Source organism: Ambystoma mexicanum, chromosome 9 (assembly GCF_040938575.1).
Source record: "Ambystoma mexicanum isolate Mex_15411 chromosome 9, UKY_AmexF1_1, whole genome shotgun sequence".
Lineage (NCBI taxonomy): Eukaryota > Metazoa > Chordata > Amphibia > Caudata > Ambystomatidae > Ambystoma > Ambystoma mexicanum.
The window spans coordinates 187,169,605-187,187,194 of NC_090931.1; the positions used below are offsets into that span (position 1 = coordinate 187,169,605).

General features: G+C 45.7%; 1 protein-coding gene across 1 annotated transcript in view; it reads left to right on the forward strand.

The window, feature by feature from the left end:
- Window positions 1–16,674, forward strand: part of MPZL2 (myelin protein zero like 2) — a 75,878-nt gene extending 59,204 nt beyond the window's left edge. Inside the window, exon 6 of the mRNA XM_069614448.1 lies at window positions 9,456–16,674. The gene's annotated coding sequence lies outside the window, so the exon portion shown is untranslated. The remainder of the gene's footprint in view (window positions 1–9,455) is intronic.
- Window positions 16,675–17,590: the final 916 nt, after the last annotated feature.

Consider the following 17,590-nt stretch of genomic DNA (forward strand, 5'->3'; position numbering starts at 1 on the left):
AATGGAGGCAAAACCACCAAAGAGTGCACACATTCATACATTTTCAACTAAGTGTCACCAAACCATGCAATATATCATGCTTTTTTACTTTTTAGGAACACTGGGGCCATGGCTCACCTGTATTCTTGGCACTGCATATCCAAGGAACAATCCCTACATTCCAGGGCGCCGCAAAGGGGGATACAAGAGGCTGCGCAATGGCGCTAGGGTATGTGTGGACCTTTGCCCTGCACTGGACAGCAAGAGACGGGCGGGCACGTCTGCAGTTGCAGACCATAGTGCTTAAGTGAACCACCACTGTAACGCACTCCGTTCCGCTTTAACCTCCAAAAGGAATCATAACTTCTCCACCCACGTATAGACTGGAAAAATCATTGCGGCCAAAGTGTGAACAAGTATAGAAAAATGAGGTAAAGTCGCACACAAAACCCCCCAATCCAGATGACGCATGAACATAATGTTCAATTAATTCAAGCATTGAAATGAAGTACGTTCTATCCTAGGCTCAGATTACATGATCCTTGGCTGTGTGCCATTTATTTCTCACAATGTCAAATCTGTCATTAAAACAAGGCCTCTACTTTCAGCGCTGCGCAATCATCGCTTCTCAAGCAGCTCCCGGGAGAAAGTGAACGATTGATTAGCCTGTCCCGTCGCAAAATAGCAGCATGGGTCAGAAAGCGCCTGAGCTTGCCTCGCCCTCGGAGCACACAGCCTCAGCAGGTTGGCTGCACTGTGCACCTGCGCGTGTCAGAGCACATGCGGAAGGTTGATGCCCGGCCCCGGGTGGTGCCACAAAAATGTGCTGGCTGCGCAGAAATGCACCAGGCTGAGCCAGCAGCAGGCTACAGCCAGTTAAGAGCGAACCAATGGCTGGTCTGGATGATCCACACCGATATCCAATGCATTTATGTATCCTTCCACCAAGAACCCCACAAGCAAGAAAAGAGGCCCTGCACCCAGAGGCCTACCAGGGAAAGTCCCGGTGGGCCAGTCCAGCCCTGGACTGAAACACAATGCAAGAAGATGCAGGGAAGTATGTAAATGACCACATTAGTGTGCCATTGTCTCCCACAGCATGCAGCTCTATGCAGGCCCCCTTCCAATTACCCACCATTGGCACCTCTTAAGGGACATGCCAGGACTATAGCCGCACACTCGCAACAAAGAGCCAGTGAAACCAGCCCTACTGTGACAAGTCCACAGAGACTGAGAAGAATCCTAACCCACGACAACACACTCAGCTCAAGCAGATGGAGTAATGAGGCTCAAGCCTCGGTATCCAAAAATCACAGCTGATGGATCAAATCTATCAGTAAGAAGACTGAGTATAGACGCACACCCCTCCCATTCAGTGGCGTAACACAAACTGTGGCGGGCCCCTGCAAGCCATGCTGAGGTCCCCACCCTAACTCAGCAAAAAAATCACAGGTCACGCTGCACTACGGGCCGGCCTATATTACCACGCTTGCGCAATACGCAGGAACATGCTGCTGCAGCGGTACGCCGCACACTGCATTAGAAGAAAGATATGTGTTTTAATGCATTCTACATCACACTTTCTGAGAAAAATTGGCTGAAAGGCCAGAGCATTTGCAATTGTTTTGTAGGGTAACACCAATCCAAAAATCAAAAATGCAAGTCATCAACAGTGCACAGGAACATTAATGCTTTAATTAATGTGCTATTAAAAAAAAGGTAAGCCAAACTAAGGAATGACTAGACTAGCTGCACCCAAATGCATCTCTAGCCACTAATACCGGATATCATGCCCGCGTAGCCTGGACTGTCAGAATCCAGTTGCCCACGTCGTGTAGCCGAAGAGTTCTTCCACCCGATGGAACCCTCTGGCCCCAGGAATGGACAGCCAGAGCGATCAATCAGAGGAAAGAACGGATACCTGATGAGACCCAGAGGACGCAGGAGTTGTAATGTAGATGACGCAAAAGTTGTAATGCAGAAGTCAGGGTGGGACGAGTAGCCGAGGACAGGCGTTGGATCTGTAAGTGAGGAGTTAACACAATACAGATAATATAACAACCGTCCTTCTGACCAAACCCGAACACAACAGAAAGAATGCAATACGTTGATCCCAATTCTGATAACAACCCCTAGGCTTACCGTTACTCCGGGGAGAACCAGATGGAACCAGGAAGAGAAGAACTCCGAAGTCCACAATGCAGAATACCAGCAATGCTCAACCACCTATCCCGCCGGCACGAGGACGCCTACTACACACTATTTAGTGTGCGTCACAAGGAAACCCCAGGTTGGAAGTTCAAGTTCCAAGTTCGACAATCCAAAAGTTCAAGAGTTCCAAGGTCAACAATCCAAAGTTCAGGAAAAGTTCCAAAGTTCCTCAAAATACCCAGATGCAGTCCAGATGATTGATGATCCAGAAGACAACCGAAGAGCAACCAAAACAAATGGGCGAAGGCTAGGAAATCCGTGAGCGGTCCGAGGTCGAAGAATGATGCGGGCAGCAAACAAGAACAAGGCAGTCCAAAATCCAAAGCCAGGTAAACGGTCCGGGTCGAGGCAACGAGGTAATCAGAAATGCTGGAGGGAAGGGGAAGGGAAAGGGAAGGGACAGAACCGGGATGAAAAGGAAACTGGATACAAGGTACAAGATACGAGGCGCCACCAATTTGCAATCAGAAGCACCGATCTGGAGCGTAGGCGGAGAATATAAAGGTGAGGTCACATGACAGCGTTCCGCGGCTTCCAGCGTCGACCGTGGGAAACGCTGAGAGGACGCCAGCGTTGCCATGCCAACTTCCAAGCCCCTGGTTGTAGTGTTCTTAAAGGGCTATGCATCCGTTTCTTGACACTGCTTACACGCCGGTACATGACATGGACATGGATGACCATTACGATTTATCGCACAATACCCATTACCATTCCACCCCACCCCACATCTCCTCTCCCTCCCACCCCTTGCCCCAAAATCAGATTCTCGGCCCAGACATACCTCCATGTCCCTTTTTCCTTGTCCCAGTGCTTACTTATAAGGCTCCTTGCCTTATAGGTATATACTGGGATGAGGAAGAGTGGGACTAGGAGTAATGAAGATTACAGGTAACTAAGCCAGGCATTACCTCCATGTCCCTCTACCACATCCCAATACTTTCCTAAGACACACGTACTGGGACGAGGAAAAATAGGGCTATGAGTAATGAAGATTAATAATAAGTAACAAGGGATTAAACTCAAGTAGTGGTGCAACACCATGTAGCTGACCGGGCTTCAGCCTCACCCCACCCCTCTACCCCCCATGGAAATTTGGACTATATTGCCTCTACCTGGCTGACCTACGCAGCCGTTGCAGGACAGTACAGGACACAGATGCTAAACGGAACCTGGGTTTCGCTGTTAACAAAGACCCGGCAATTACTAACGTAAAGCATTTCACTGTTAGTACCAGCATTCAAATGCATAATTCTTTAGGCAATTATCTTGATGTGGGTTTAGTACTTGCGTGCCAGGGAAGTGATTGGAAGCGTAGAGAGGGGACAGGAGACCGCTTATTCTCACAGCAGTCCATAAATGGGTGCTTTAAGACTTAAAGGAGAGAGTTAACTGCTTTGTGAAATTGAAGCTGCACTAGAATAGTCTCATTACATGCCCCCACACAAATAGGTTTGCCCCTCCCCCACCGCTCGTGAACTTGCCTCTCCCAACATTTGAAGGGTTAGCAACCCCCGCCCCCCTGAAATTTAGGATTTGTTGCACCCCTGATCACAAGCATACAGACACCCCGGAGCCACCCATACATTTTAATTGTGCACCCTTTCACCATACACTCATACATGCACATGTAATGGGGTTGAGCAGAGCCCTATTACTTAAAGATTTTTTTTAAGTCACTCCGACTTCAAAATTATTTCCGTTGAGAACCATAATGGAAATAATTTCTTTAAGAAAAAATGTATTTAAGAAGGCAGAGTGAGGTCAACAAGAAACAATTTCTTTTTTAAGTTCTACAGCACCCTCTCCGCCCCCCCCAACCACATGACATGGAGGCCTCTAGCCAAGAGGCTTCCATGTCATGGGGTGGTGGGGGCCCAGGGACTTGAATAGTTTCTTTTTGTAGTACCTCTGCCTCCATAAAGAAATTTCTGTTACGCTGTAACAGGAATAATTCTTTATGAAGGTAGAGGACTGACTAAATAAAAAATAAAAAGTCCAAGCCCCCCCCCCCTTCTAGAACATGTGGTGGCGGGCCCCTGTTACGCAAGTGCTCCCATTACCTGCAAACACTGCTGCACCTACATCAATTCATAAGCAGATCACTGTCGAGTGGAGCTTTTTAGCTGCTTGCAAATGTTTTTTTTTATCACCCAAGGAGTCTATTGAAATAAACGCCACCAATCCAGGCATGTGAGATAGTGCAGTGATGTTTCACTGGCTTGTTGTCAGCAGGACTCTGGCTTGAATCCGCAGTAGGGAAGAAGTTTTAAAAACATTTATTTCAAAAGCTGCCATCCGGGAATGGTAGTTCGGATCACACAAAGTAAGGGAACGTTGACCCTTTAGTTCCCGTCCAGTTTGACTGCAGATCTCCCTACACTGACCACCTACACATCTGACAACAGCGAGCTGGTAGAGTGGAAAGGACTCTGGCCCAATGATTTGCAAATTCAACCAACAGGACTACCACCCACCCCTCATGTAAATGTGGTGTACGCAGCTGGGGCTATTCAATGCCCACTGTGCTGTGTCTTGTGGGGTCAGACAGTTGTGCATGATTTTTCCACACCCGTGTCCCTGTGCCTTGCAATTCTTTGATCGTTTGTAACCTGAAGACCTGGCTCTTCTTCCGGCATTTCCTCCCTTTTAGACGCAGAGTCTTGAGGCTTTAAGTGTGGCTTGTAACTGGTACCATATGGGTCACATGCTTGTCTCCCTGGCGGCAGCCCTTTGACGACTGCATTGGCCATCCTGGTTGAGAAACTTGGTGCTAGAGTCCTGCCTCTCATTTTGCCATGTCCTTCGGTGTGAGTGGTCCTCCATGGACGTGCCTTCATGGATGGATGAAGGGCTGCTTCATTTCTAGCGAGCGCCGCTTGTGTAATCTTTGAGGGAGGTCCCACTCATGGCTACTAGCGTCATCAAATTATTTCACTGGAATGATCTCCTTAACATTAAACACCTAGTGGGATGTCTGTTTTTAACCATGTGCACACACAAATGGTTAAGGTTAATGCATCTGGTCTGTATTTTGTATATCTCTCTCTGGCACGGCTTATAAATCTCTCTCTGGCACGGTTTGTAAATTGCTCTTGCTCACTATAAAAACAATTTGCCCGAATTCTGTAAATGCTTCTTTTTTGAGAAACTGGATGATAATGACCACTAATGTGGGGCTTCCCCTTTGCATAAAATAAAAGCGCTTTCTGTAACTTAATGAGCACATTTTGTTATTAGACTGTGTGTGTTTGTGAAAGTGATTCTAGCATGACGGACACCCTTCTGAATGCACACTGGCTGTGGTGCTAATTTAATTTTAATGAAGAAAACCCAGGCTGCCTGGTTTCAGCCAGCTCCACTGCAAGGGAAAAGCCATACATGCTTGACGCTACCTCCAGAAAACAATCCTGCTTCACTAAGATGACCACAATGTCCTCCTGGCTGGTGTCTCGGATGCAACTTTTTGCACCCGTGAAGCGTTTCCTACAGGTAGCCTCATGACTGATGTCCCAGGCCTCGCGAATACACCAACTCCCAGATGAAGTTTAAGGGATTTATTATTCGCCTCTAACCTAGGGATGGTCAGTCCCATGCTAACCCAGGCGTCACTCAACCCTAGGTGGGTACCAGAGATTGGCAACCACTGCTACCTAAAAGCTCTGCTTTTTTTTCATGATGGCCTAAAGGCAAACATCTTCTCAATCGAGACTTCCTCTTGGAACTGTAAAGTGGCACCCCCTGCATCCATTCATCAGCCCGGACATCTGTGGACTTTGAAATGGAACAAGAACAAAGGAAGACGGGACACCTGGATGCATTTTCACAGCCATCCCTTAATCCAGATTAAAAAGAAATTCTGGAAAGCACACAGATCAACTTCATTCAGCTTGCTTTTATATACTTTTTACCAATGACAACATGCTTTAATACATGCCCTCCTTATTTTTGATTGGTTGGCTTACTTGTCACTCACAAAGCCCAGATGAGTTCAGTTTGGCAAGCATTATTTAACTGACACCAACTGATAAGCTTGCCTGAGACCTAGCCGGAACTAATTATTTATCCTTAATTTCCTGCCGAGAACCAACCCTTATCTGATTCTAGAGGCCTGCCAAATCTATTTGGCAGCTAATACTGTAAAAAAAACTCCATGAGCTCATCTTATTTGTTGCTAAGTAAGCAGCTGTTTGCCTAATTGATAGCTTTCCCATGCTCTTATCTGATTTGTTATCATGTCTGCTTTCTCTGCCAAGAAATTCTAAATATACAAACCCAGATGTACTTTATCTCACAGTGAACTGCTGCCAAAGAATATTCCGCCATCAGTATGGTTCAGCTCTTTTAACACACGACCCCGAAGTCATTTTGTTTTCTGGCATCCATTTTAGAATCTATTTAAGCCTGTTCAGCCTAGATGTTCGGCTGCCAATGGTGAGTTATTTACTTTTGAGCAGAACTCTTTTTCTATCCAGTTTTCAGATTATATTTTTAGATCTTCATGGTGTACGTGAATACCCAAGGCACCCTCCATCTCCTGGGTTATTCTGAACCCAAAAAGCACTATAATTCCGATTTTTTTTTTGCAATACTGGAATCATTGATCAGCCCACCATGCCATCCTCACCCAGCTTGGGGATGTGGGGGGGGGGGAGAGGGGTCTAGCACCCCCTCTACAGAACTATATAGGTGATGCTGATGGGGGACCAGGGTTAGCTAGTGCCGTTGAGTCACTCTGGGCACTTACCTGATGCTCCACAGCCTTGAATTCCTTTTCCTGATCTTCTGCTCTCTTGCTACTTTACTCCCTCTCAGATCTCTCTCCCTCCGATGTCTTCCTTCCTACTATTCTCCCAATATACACCTCTGCCCTCCACACACTACTACTGCTCCCTACCTTCTCAGTCACCCTACTTGTGCTCCTTCAGTCACCCTTTAACTCACTCTTTTCTATTACCAATCTCACTCGCACACCTTGCTGCACACCCGCCACCATTACCACTTTCTTTCACCAGACCATACCTCCCGTTTCTATAAACCATCTCCACACTTATCTACTGTCCTTCCTCCAGCTGGTGTCTTGTTCCACCTCTACAACGTCACCCAAGCAACCCATGCCTTTCTATATTCTGTGCCCTCTTTTATCGCCCCCCCCCCCACCTCCCTTGGTTCTCCCCTGGGCCAATCAATCTCTGACTTGCCCTTCTGGGAGGAGTTACAATCTCTAATGTACATATAAGGGGATGTAAGCCATGCAGGGCCACCACAGTTTGTCAATGGCGGCCCTCTACGGTAAATGTTCCAGTTCATGTAGGAGTTGCCACATCTGTGGGAGTTCCGTCTTTATCAGTAAGCTGCTCTGCATGTGAGTGGTCTTCCATTATGGAGTGGATTACAGCCTTCAGCATATGTGCTGAGACTTTCGTTAGTTGGCTGTGCAGCCGCATAGTGGCTTATTTGCCTGATGTTGCCGGTTGGGTTGTGCTGGTGCCCAACATCTTTTCAGAGATCCCTTTAATCTGCTTTGCAACATAGGTAAGGGATGATCAGCTGTGGCGCTATTGACAAGCATACTGGCACCTAAAGAAGGGACATGGGCTGGGGCCCTCCCAGCTGTCCCCCCCCCCCCCCCCTCCTTCCCTGGGTAGGACTGGCTGGTACCCAATGATTTTAACAAAAATATTTTAAATGATTTTTTTTTATGCAACAAAAAATTGAAAAAAAGAGTTAAAAATATATATGGGGTGGGATAAGTGGTTAAGAGGGGGTTGGGTGTGGTTATAAACAAGGAAACGGGGGATTTGGGGGAGAAAAATGCACTAATTTCTTTTTTTTTCCCCCCATGTTTATTTGTTTCGTTAAAATCCTTCCCAGAATAATTTTTTTCCTCTTACAATCACATAGATCCGAAATGGCTCTGGCTTCCGACTAAGAGTCCCCGTCCCATCTTGACAGGGACAGGTTTCTGACCCCGTCGCCCTGATAAAATGTCTGAGACCATCTCACCCCACCTTTCTGACCTTGCTAGACTTCCACTGGTCACCACTTCACATGCTGTCACTTTGAAGGCCTGCTGCATCCCCTTTAAGGCAGTGACTATCAGGTCACCGGAGTAGGTGGCAGAGAAATTTGCCACCTGGGGAGGGCGATGCAGCGCAAGAAGCCTCGACATTGCCAGACTTCTAATCCCAAAATAACAAAAATCAAAAGGTCAGCAGTCACGGCTTCTCCATCTGCACACACGCTGCCTGGAGCAACATCCCAGCACATCTGCAAAAAACTGAAGACTTGTCTCTTCAATCAGCACCTCGTTGAACGAAGATAAATCCCTCTCGTCTGTGGTGTCTGCAGGCGATTCTTGAGGGGGGCGGCCTGGTTTTACAACACAAGTTGCCCTCACCCAGCCCCCCGAAAAGAAACTGGCAGGGCAACGAGGGCTGCTGGTAAAGCGGGCACATGGAGGTGGACTCGAGTGGGAACTTGAAATTACAGACCTCTTCATTTAAGTGTGCGCTCTAACACCCATCTACCCTGACTGCAGGACAGGAGGTGTGGGTGCTTTGGCCTTCTCAAAGTACCCCCGAGGGCCCCAGAGGAACCAGCAGTGCTCCGTGCTGCAATGCGAATTGCTGCATTAACTGCAGCTGTGCAGACCCTGCTTGTGTGTGACATTGCTGCAGTGTCTTAAAGTGCGCAATATCAAAGCCAGTATGTTGATGCTATAATTAAATAATTAAACACCAAAAGAACGAACACCACCTTGAATTGAATATGATCTGGAATTGTTCCTTTGGCCACCTCACTGGGGCTTCCACCCCCCCCCCCTCCCAACCACCAAAATCCCTCCACCCCCACCCCCGAACCCTCCCCTGGCCCCGCCCCCCTTCTTCTCACTTGCAATCCTCTACAGGGTACAGCTCCGTTGCCATCTAGGTTGACGCCTAAAAAAAGACCAACACCATTATTGTGTTTTATCACCCAAAAGTGTTTGTGCCAGAAATCACGCCTCCGTCAGCCTGATGCCACCAGAAAGAGGACTGTACCCGCCGCTGCGTGATCAGGTGTACTGCTAGTCTCGGATCTGTTTTACTCAATTAAACACAGAATGGAAATGACTTGTTTTCTCTCTCTATCTGTGGGCATGTTTCCTTTGAAATAACATTCATTGTAATTCTATTGTTACCAAGTCCAGATCCCAATTTGGATCCAGCTTTGCGCTTTGGTTAATGCCCTGAAAGGTTGTGACCCTTTTCCCTTCGCCTTTGCAGATGGTGCTTCCAGTGAGGACCAGCAGCCGTTCTCCATCTAGAACATTGGGACATGGCTGACCACCCTGTCGCCAGAATAGTTTGTCCAGACACAATGCACCTTCGATGTCTACATGGGCAAGGGGGGCGGGGGGAGTCCCCTGGTTCCCGAAGCTTCACCGGACTCAGCATGGCATCAAGGAGGAGAACCTGGACAATGCCACCATCCCCTCCTGCCCCTATATATAGACTTTATGTAAATTATGTGAGACTTGCATAGTGAATAGCAATGCAGCTCTAGTGGACTGGTTTGTAACCTTTTAAAAGCAATTGCTTGGACATTTTAGGGGAAATGTGGACGTTTGGCTGAACTGTGGCGTGCACGTGTATGCGATGATGTGCACTTGAGTATAGAAGGAGTGTGCAGTTCTCTGAGAAAATGGGGCTTTCTTAAAAATTGCCAAACCAGTGATCAGTTTTATATTTCCAATTGTTGGCTGAACATTAGCGATCTATAGAGGGCTGCCTGCATTCAGCCCTCATCTTTGCTGCGGCCCCTACCGAAGAGGAAGATCTGGTGGTTTGACCAATGCTTGCGATGAGTGCGAACGCTAGGGCTTGGCCGCTACTGTTCATGTGGCCAGGCGCAGAGTCTGCATCGTGGTTAGCTCTGCTCAGCCACACACCCCTCAACACACTTCTGAGCCGATGCCCCAGTCTTCTGTCGGCTCATCCGTGCTGTCAGTTTCGCTCCTGAGATGTGACCGGATGTCGCATAAGTAATCCACGGCCCTTGGGTGACAACAATGGAGTCTTTGGAAAGAAAGTGGTATGACCGTAATGATGCAGTAAATTCAAAGCAACCGGTCAACCGTGTCACATTATGTGGCAAAGAGTGGACAGGTTAGATATGGCAACAAAAACACAACCAAATGCGTTCATAATTTAAATGCTGTATTAAATGTGTGTGTCCCCAGTTTGCTACCTTGCTACAACATTAGACCCTGTGCATGATGACCCCTTTAATCACTCTGAAGGTTTCCCAGGGCACCAATGCTGTTTGTGTGCATGATAAAATGAGCATCTCTGATGCCCTCAACAGTTAGTTGCAAGTAGATCTTCATAACAGATCTCATCAGACAGTTGGATTTCTTAAATGCTCTTATGGAAGGGAAACCGCTGGAACTCTCCAGATCTGATATAACCAAATTTACACAATCGGAGAAAATTGATGACTTCCTTAGACCCAGAAAATGTAAGCTTCTCGGGTAACCTCACCATACCAGACATTGGAAGTTTCAGATGACGACCTAAAACAGTGCACTCCCCTCTTTATAATAACTGAACATTTATCTAGGACTTCCTCGTCCCCAATTGACTGGACATTCTCAGGTGACCTCTCAGGTCTGATGCAACTGGGTATTCTATAATGTCCTCCCCAGACCACAACAATCACAAATCCTCAGATATTGCCTAAAATGTCAATATTATTGTAAATTCTTAGGTTAATTCTCAGACTAGGGACAATCGGGGGTTCTGAGATTATGCCCGAGGGAGAGAACGGAACATTCTCAGATGGCCTCACCATATCAGGACATTAGCACTTTGCACTTCTCCGACTTCATCAATCTGAGATCATTTAGCGGTCTCGATCATCCCAGAACATTAGTACTGACCTTTTAGGGTCTCGGATGACCTCTTCAGATTGGGACAGCAACAGATATTCGACTCCTCGGACTGAGACAATTGAGGATTCTCAGGACCTCATTGACTGTGGCAATTGGACATTCTGTGAATTTCGCCACATGATATAAGCACCTCACCAGATAAAGCTGGACTAGACCCCTACACTAGGAGGTTCTGGCATTACCGAATCATGCCCAGACAACTGGCGATCCTTCAATGAACTCTTCAGAATGGGAAGGGACTACTTTCACATTCAATTTTGTTAGACCGTTGAAGTGATGACTACTTCAGATAGTTCTTAGGAGAATTTTGCATGTGACATTTTGGAGATGAAAGTATGAGAATCATGAAAATGACGAAATTGGATCAATGCTGTGAGGGTCTTGGTCTGCACTGGTGCCACAAAACTACACCTGCAAATTGTGGACCTGAACAATGTCCATCACAGAATGCTGCTTGGCCAGATATTGCAAGAGTTGTTTCAAAGTGACTTGCACCAAGGCAACCATAGATTGACACCTGACAGTGGGAAAGGTAACTCACTTTGTCCGATCAGGACATTTTATTAGTTAGTGAAATTCAGAGGACTCCATTAAAATACTGAACTGCTCCACGTAAACCACATGGTGCCAAGTACTGCCTCTGCGTAGTGGTGAAACCCATTGTAGATGCCAAGACCTTGGAATTCATTGCCAGGTGCTGACATTAACAAGACCAGTGATGGAGACCACTTTTAGCAAAACCAAATGTACATATGTGGGCATATGCCTCTTTGTGGAAAACGCTGCATTGCTCATTACACATACGTTACATTTTGAGTACTGCTCACAGTTTCTAATGAACGACAATAGTGCCATCCTAAAACGGGACTTTTTTCCAACGGTACGTGCTTAGCCTTCTACATGGAGTCCCTCACCGCTGCTTCCTAGAAGAGATTTTCACCACCTAATCTACTGCTTTTCCCTGCCTGCTGCGACTGAAGATTCCCAGATCTATGCAAGCAAATACTCCTATCCCATCCCTTTCCTTGTGAGTGTAGCAGATTTAATAATGGAACTCTGCCCCAATGTAGCCGTGGCTCTTACTGCGTGAGCCTCATCTGCAATGTTGTAGGATTGTCTAACAATTGGGGCCTGAAGCTAATGTAGTTGAGCCAACTGCAGTGACATTAACATCTGTGAATGCCCACAAAGCGCTGCTGAGTGGGCATTTATAGAATTTGTGTGGGCCTTGCCCGGTCAGGCCCTACCCTGTCTACGCTTGTGGTTCCTAGACCATACACATTAGGTAGATTTGGTTTTACCAAAATAATTTACTATTCATGTAAATGTTTTTATTTTTTCAAAAAAGTGTTTCATCAGAACCTCCATCTACATGTGTTTTCTTGCCTCAGATGGCACTTTTTCAAGACTGATTATTGAAGGTATTTAAACAAGTGTGTCCAGTTGCCTTCAGTGCGTAAAGTGGGTGTAACTACTAGATTCAGAGTGATGGCTCTCTTAGGCTGGTGTCCCTGCTTGCCGCCACAGATGTGTTTTGGGAAAACACTTGCATGTCACCCATCTTCATACAATAGAGTAAAAGACAGGATGTATGTTTGTCTGATGCAGTCATGCGCAGTAGAGACTGCCCACTTCACCTTATTTTGCTGCTAGAGGGAGCTGTTGCCTTTAGGAAACCTTTATTAGCAGTCTGGAAATTTCTTTCCTTACACACTTTGGCCTGAGTACACTGGTTTTAACACTAGTTATCAATATGCACACAATGAACATCAATTATTATGATGAAAGGTAGTAAAGAAAAAATTGACTGCTCGTGTTAAGGATTTTAAAGGGGCGTTGCTCTCCAGACCAGGACTCTTTATACTGGCCAGGGATGTAGCACACAATCAAAACGCTTTTAATTTTATGAATTTGGATGCAGCTTTCAGAAGGCAGCCAACCCAATTTACACCCTGTATCGCAATGGACCATGAACCAGGCCTGTGTGTAATGATAGAATATTTATTTATTTTTAATTAGGAATAAAAGCAAACCCATTCAATATAGGGCAGCAATCGCCAATGTGGTGATAATTACACAGTAAAATGATAGAACACACTTAGTTTAACCTTCTAATATAGGATATACAATGCACAATTGAAAGAAGGCAAAATTACTTTTGGAGTAGTGCTTTTAAATGGCACCACAGTTAAGCATTCCCCCTGCAACACCCCCTCAAACCCACTCTGATTTGTTTTACACGTGCGGTTCACTGAATAAGGCAAGAACGTGTGTGGCTGTATCAAAGAAGCAAGAAAACTCGCAAGCTACAAGGCAATGTGCTAAACAACGGGCATACAGTGTAGAAAATCTACTATGGAAGGAAACGCAGTGCAGCAAGATTCACACGTGGCGATATTGCAATTATGTTTCACGGGTTTAAAATAGAAAAACAGCTTGAAACATGAGCTAAACAGACACAATCGGAATGCAGTTTCAATGCTAAGGGTTAAGGGCATATAGCAGGTATGATAGGAAAGTGAAAGGGTGATTCTGGAGGGATGACAGTATGGGATTCTGACGGGGAATGGAAAAATCATTTTTTAAAAGGGAAATACTTTCACAGGTAACTTGGTTTAGTTAGAAAAGGATTTCTTCTACTGCAACTATATTTTTAATGGCTAGATTGTTAAAGAAAGACACGGTGCGCAAGGAGGATACTTGCAAAGTTAACCTATCCACGCCGCGTTCAGTATATGGGAATTAACTTATTCAAAATAGTACTAAGGACTTGTACAACGGACTGAAATGATTTGGAAATAATGGCACTAACACATGGAGATTAACACAGATTTTCCTAAGGACCGGATACACAGAGGATTCGGACAATTTTAAGGATTTTGCTAGGGTATTTATAGGATTTCTATGGGATTGGACAGAATACCAGGTAAGCAAGCAAGGGATGCAGTTTTTGGTTACTGGGAAGGGAAATACTTGGAACAAGCACTTGAATGGAATAGTTTGGACAGGCAGCCGGGACACGGGTCAACGATCTGGTCACTTAGGCAACAGCAGGGCTCCCCTCTAGGGACACAGTGGGGCAACTGGAGTCTGGTCTCAGTAGACAGTGGGGTGCATCAGCTGGGCAAATCAGGTAGCTGGGCAAAGTGGGATAATCCCAAACGGGCTCAGCAGCCATCTCTCCTTTTCCCCGGAATTATTGGGATTTCAGTAGGGTTTAATTCTGGATGGTGGGTCTGCATGGGTAGGGGGTTCTGGCCGGATCAGCTACCCCTGGCCTGGCACTGGAACCTTGCAGGGTGAATGTGGAATGTCTTGCTCTCTGAAAGTTGACTTGGATTTTTGAATGTCCTGACTGTCTGTATGTCTCCACTTTATATAGACAGGATGAGATCAGAGGATTTCTACTATGTGGGCATAACTAAGCTAGACCTACCTCTGCTGCATTGGATAGGTCAGCCTATAACCGTCGCAGCCTCCCTGTAAGCAGATTGGACTGAAGGTAGTGATTCACTTTTAGTGTGGGTGTTTCTTACAATGTGCTTTGTTCTACCAAAGTTACTTTTGCCAAAATCAATTATGACGGAAAATGCTCATTTTATATAAATGTCACCCATATAAAAATTAGATGGGCAAATACCATATTTCACAAGGAACATTTCTGTCCACACGCCAAGTTTGTGCGATGTTGCTTTGTTCTCCTGGCATTTTTTGGTCATTCTATGAAAACTATTTTATCAAACGTCCTACAAATAAATACACATAAGCCTAACTGCGTGGGCACATTTGCATTCAATTTTCATAACCGAGTCATGTACGATTTTCCCAGAAATGTCATTTTACTGGTGTTTGTGTTCCCCACATGCTAGGATGATCCACAATGTCTTATTGTCATGGCGCACAAATTACATTTAAGCTGTCAAAATTTTACATTACTGCTTCTTTAAATTACGTAAAGACATGTCTTCATAGAAAAGTCTCTGGAATCAAGTGGGCTGGCTTTGTTCCCAAAAGTGGGCAGTCTTTTCAATCCCCCAGCCACATGTCCTTCACTGGTCATCCTGACACATGGGGTTGCTATGACTCTATTTTGATCCTAGGCAGCTGAAGTTGAGGAGCGGTGTCGGAGGATTTCACACCTCTTTGCCAGGGCAGTCCATTGTCTAAGGCTGCAGCAATGCTGGTCCGTCTGCCGAGGTTGCCACATCCTACACCTTGGCCCCTTTCATGTGCCCAGGAACATCCTATTCCATGGGGCTGTTACATTTAGAAGTGCCTGCCTTGCAAGAACAGGTTTGGCAGCAATTTCAGGGCCTAGCAAAAATACAGTACACAGAGTACAATTTACTTATATTTTTGGCAGCTTTTCTTTCCACCATATATAGTTTTGTTTCAGGGCATGTCACAGTATTATTTCCATTGAGCTTGGACAATTTCCACTCACTGCTTTGCAGAGCAGTACAACACGGGTTTATTTCTACTTTCCCTGGTCATTTCCAAATGCGATTTTCCTCGCATCTTTATTCTGAACATTTCCATAGCTCTGGCCAATTACTAACACACAGGAATCTGTTAAAAAACAAGTATCTTTGAAACTGACATAAGCAATGGGAGAGAGGGAGAGCTTCTTGTGAGGAATTGTGCCGTTGTCACTTTGTTGCAAAAGTAAAAAGCTTGGAAGCCCTGGAGTGAATTTCTTTGCTATTTTATAGTTTTTACTTGACACACATGCCATTCAGTGAGGAATGCCCTCCTTTGCTGGTGCACAACCTGAAGATAATGGACATGGATGTATCTTATCAGCAACCAAACTGTGTAATGTTGAAGGATGGAAAAAGCATCAGTGCACAGTCATTTTAAACACAGAACATTTTCTCTTTCAGTGAGAAATCTTAAGCTTTCAGCATAGCAGTGCTGCACCAGGCTGCCTTTGAATTGTTCATTTGGGTGCATATGAAGAAAATAACTGCAGCAATTCTCGGGGTGTTCTATGTTTCATCTCGCCCCGTCTGTGCTCAACAGAGCCAGCACAGTCATTATTTTTGGTAACTGCTAAAAATGCTGTTTGGTAGTGTAGGGGAAGTTCTGCTGGACAGGGGGTGGGGGGCGTGGCGGGGGGAACAATCGAAATGTCACCCATCGATGAAAGACAGCTATACCATGAGCATCCGGAAGATGATGTGGACCATGAAGTAGCAGGCAAGAATTTGACAACTATGCCAGGTTTTGTGTGGAAAAGTTTCCGAAAATGTGCAAATGATGACATTTGTGTTGCATCCTGGGACAAATTCACCCGGAACTATTCATTCAGGTACTTTCTAAAAAAAAAAAAAAAACTTTTGAACCTGTATGGTATGGTTAGTAAACGTTGCTTGTATTTAATCGCAATGGATTTTTATGCTAAACATGTTAAACTGAACTCTTGGTTTGTCTGATCAAGACAGCCTTGCACACAAAACATCCTCAACATTTTTCAAAGTAAAACGAATGAAACTGCCTGCAATTTCTACAAGCACTTCTAGATGCTAATAAAGACATTTTATAACAAATCATTTCAGATCAAATTGTGTTTTTGTTGTTTAAGGGGAGGGGTGCTGAAAACGGCTTATTGGGGTGTGAGTGGGGGGGGGGGGGGGACACAGCATTGCCTCCAGTCACTGTAAGGGTATCGATTGGTCCTGAAGGTTTTGAGTGTACACATAGTCGGCATCATGTGAAAGAGCTCTTAACTTAAAATAAATAAATAATCTTCCAACGTTAGAGTGGGGAATGTGGAATATTCTGCTCGGACTGTCCCACTTAGTCCTGAGTAGGTGACATTGATGAAATCTAGCACCATTAATATCAATATTCACCATTGATGTCAACGCCAGAAGCTGAATAGTTTCTTTCCAGTTAAGTACTTGTTGTTAATGCTGCCTACTCCTCATCTTATCATCGTCCAAATGATGGCTGCCTCGCTCCGCCTCGGCAGGATCTGAGTGACCTGCAGCTTACACTCTGCTTTCTGTAGCCAGTGCTTCACCAGGTGTACCGTTGGGCTGTTGCCTTTTGGGTTCAGTCCGCTACATGTAGTCACGTCGTCTGAAATGTTGGCAGGGCTGGGGCAGAGTCTGCCACTCCTGTGCTCTGTGTCCTTGTTTATTAGAGTCGAGCAAACGTATGACATTGCTCAGTGTCTTAGGAAATTGCGAGTGTGATCACACTATAAGGTGACATACGACCATTGGTTTTGCCATCTGGTGCACGCGCATCTCGTTATTGCAGCAAGGACATGGCACCTCCCTGCCTCCGGAGATGATCATGGCACGTGCACATGCCACAAGAGGTGATTGGGGAAGAAATCCTGGGTGAGTCAGATTGGGCACTCCTAGCAGAACAGGTCATGCTGTACTGGTTCTCATACGTTGGCGTCAGATTAGGCTAAGAAGGAAGAGGCTCTAGGACATTTGGCCCTGGATGCGCAAG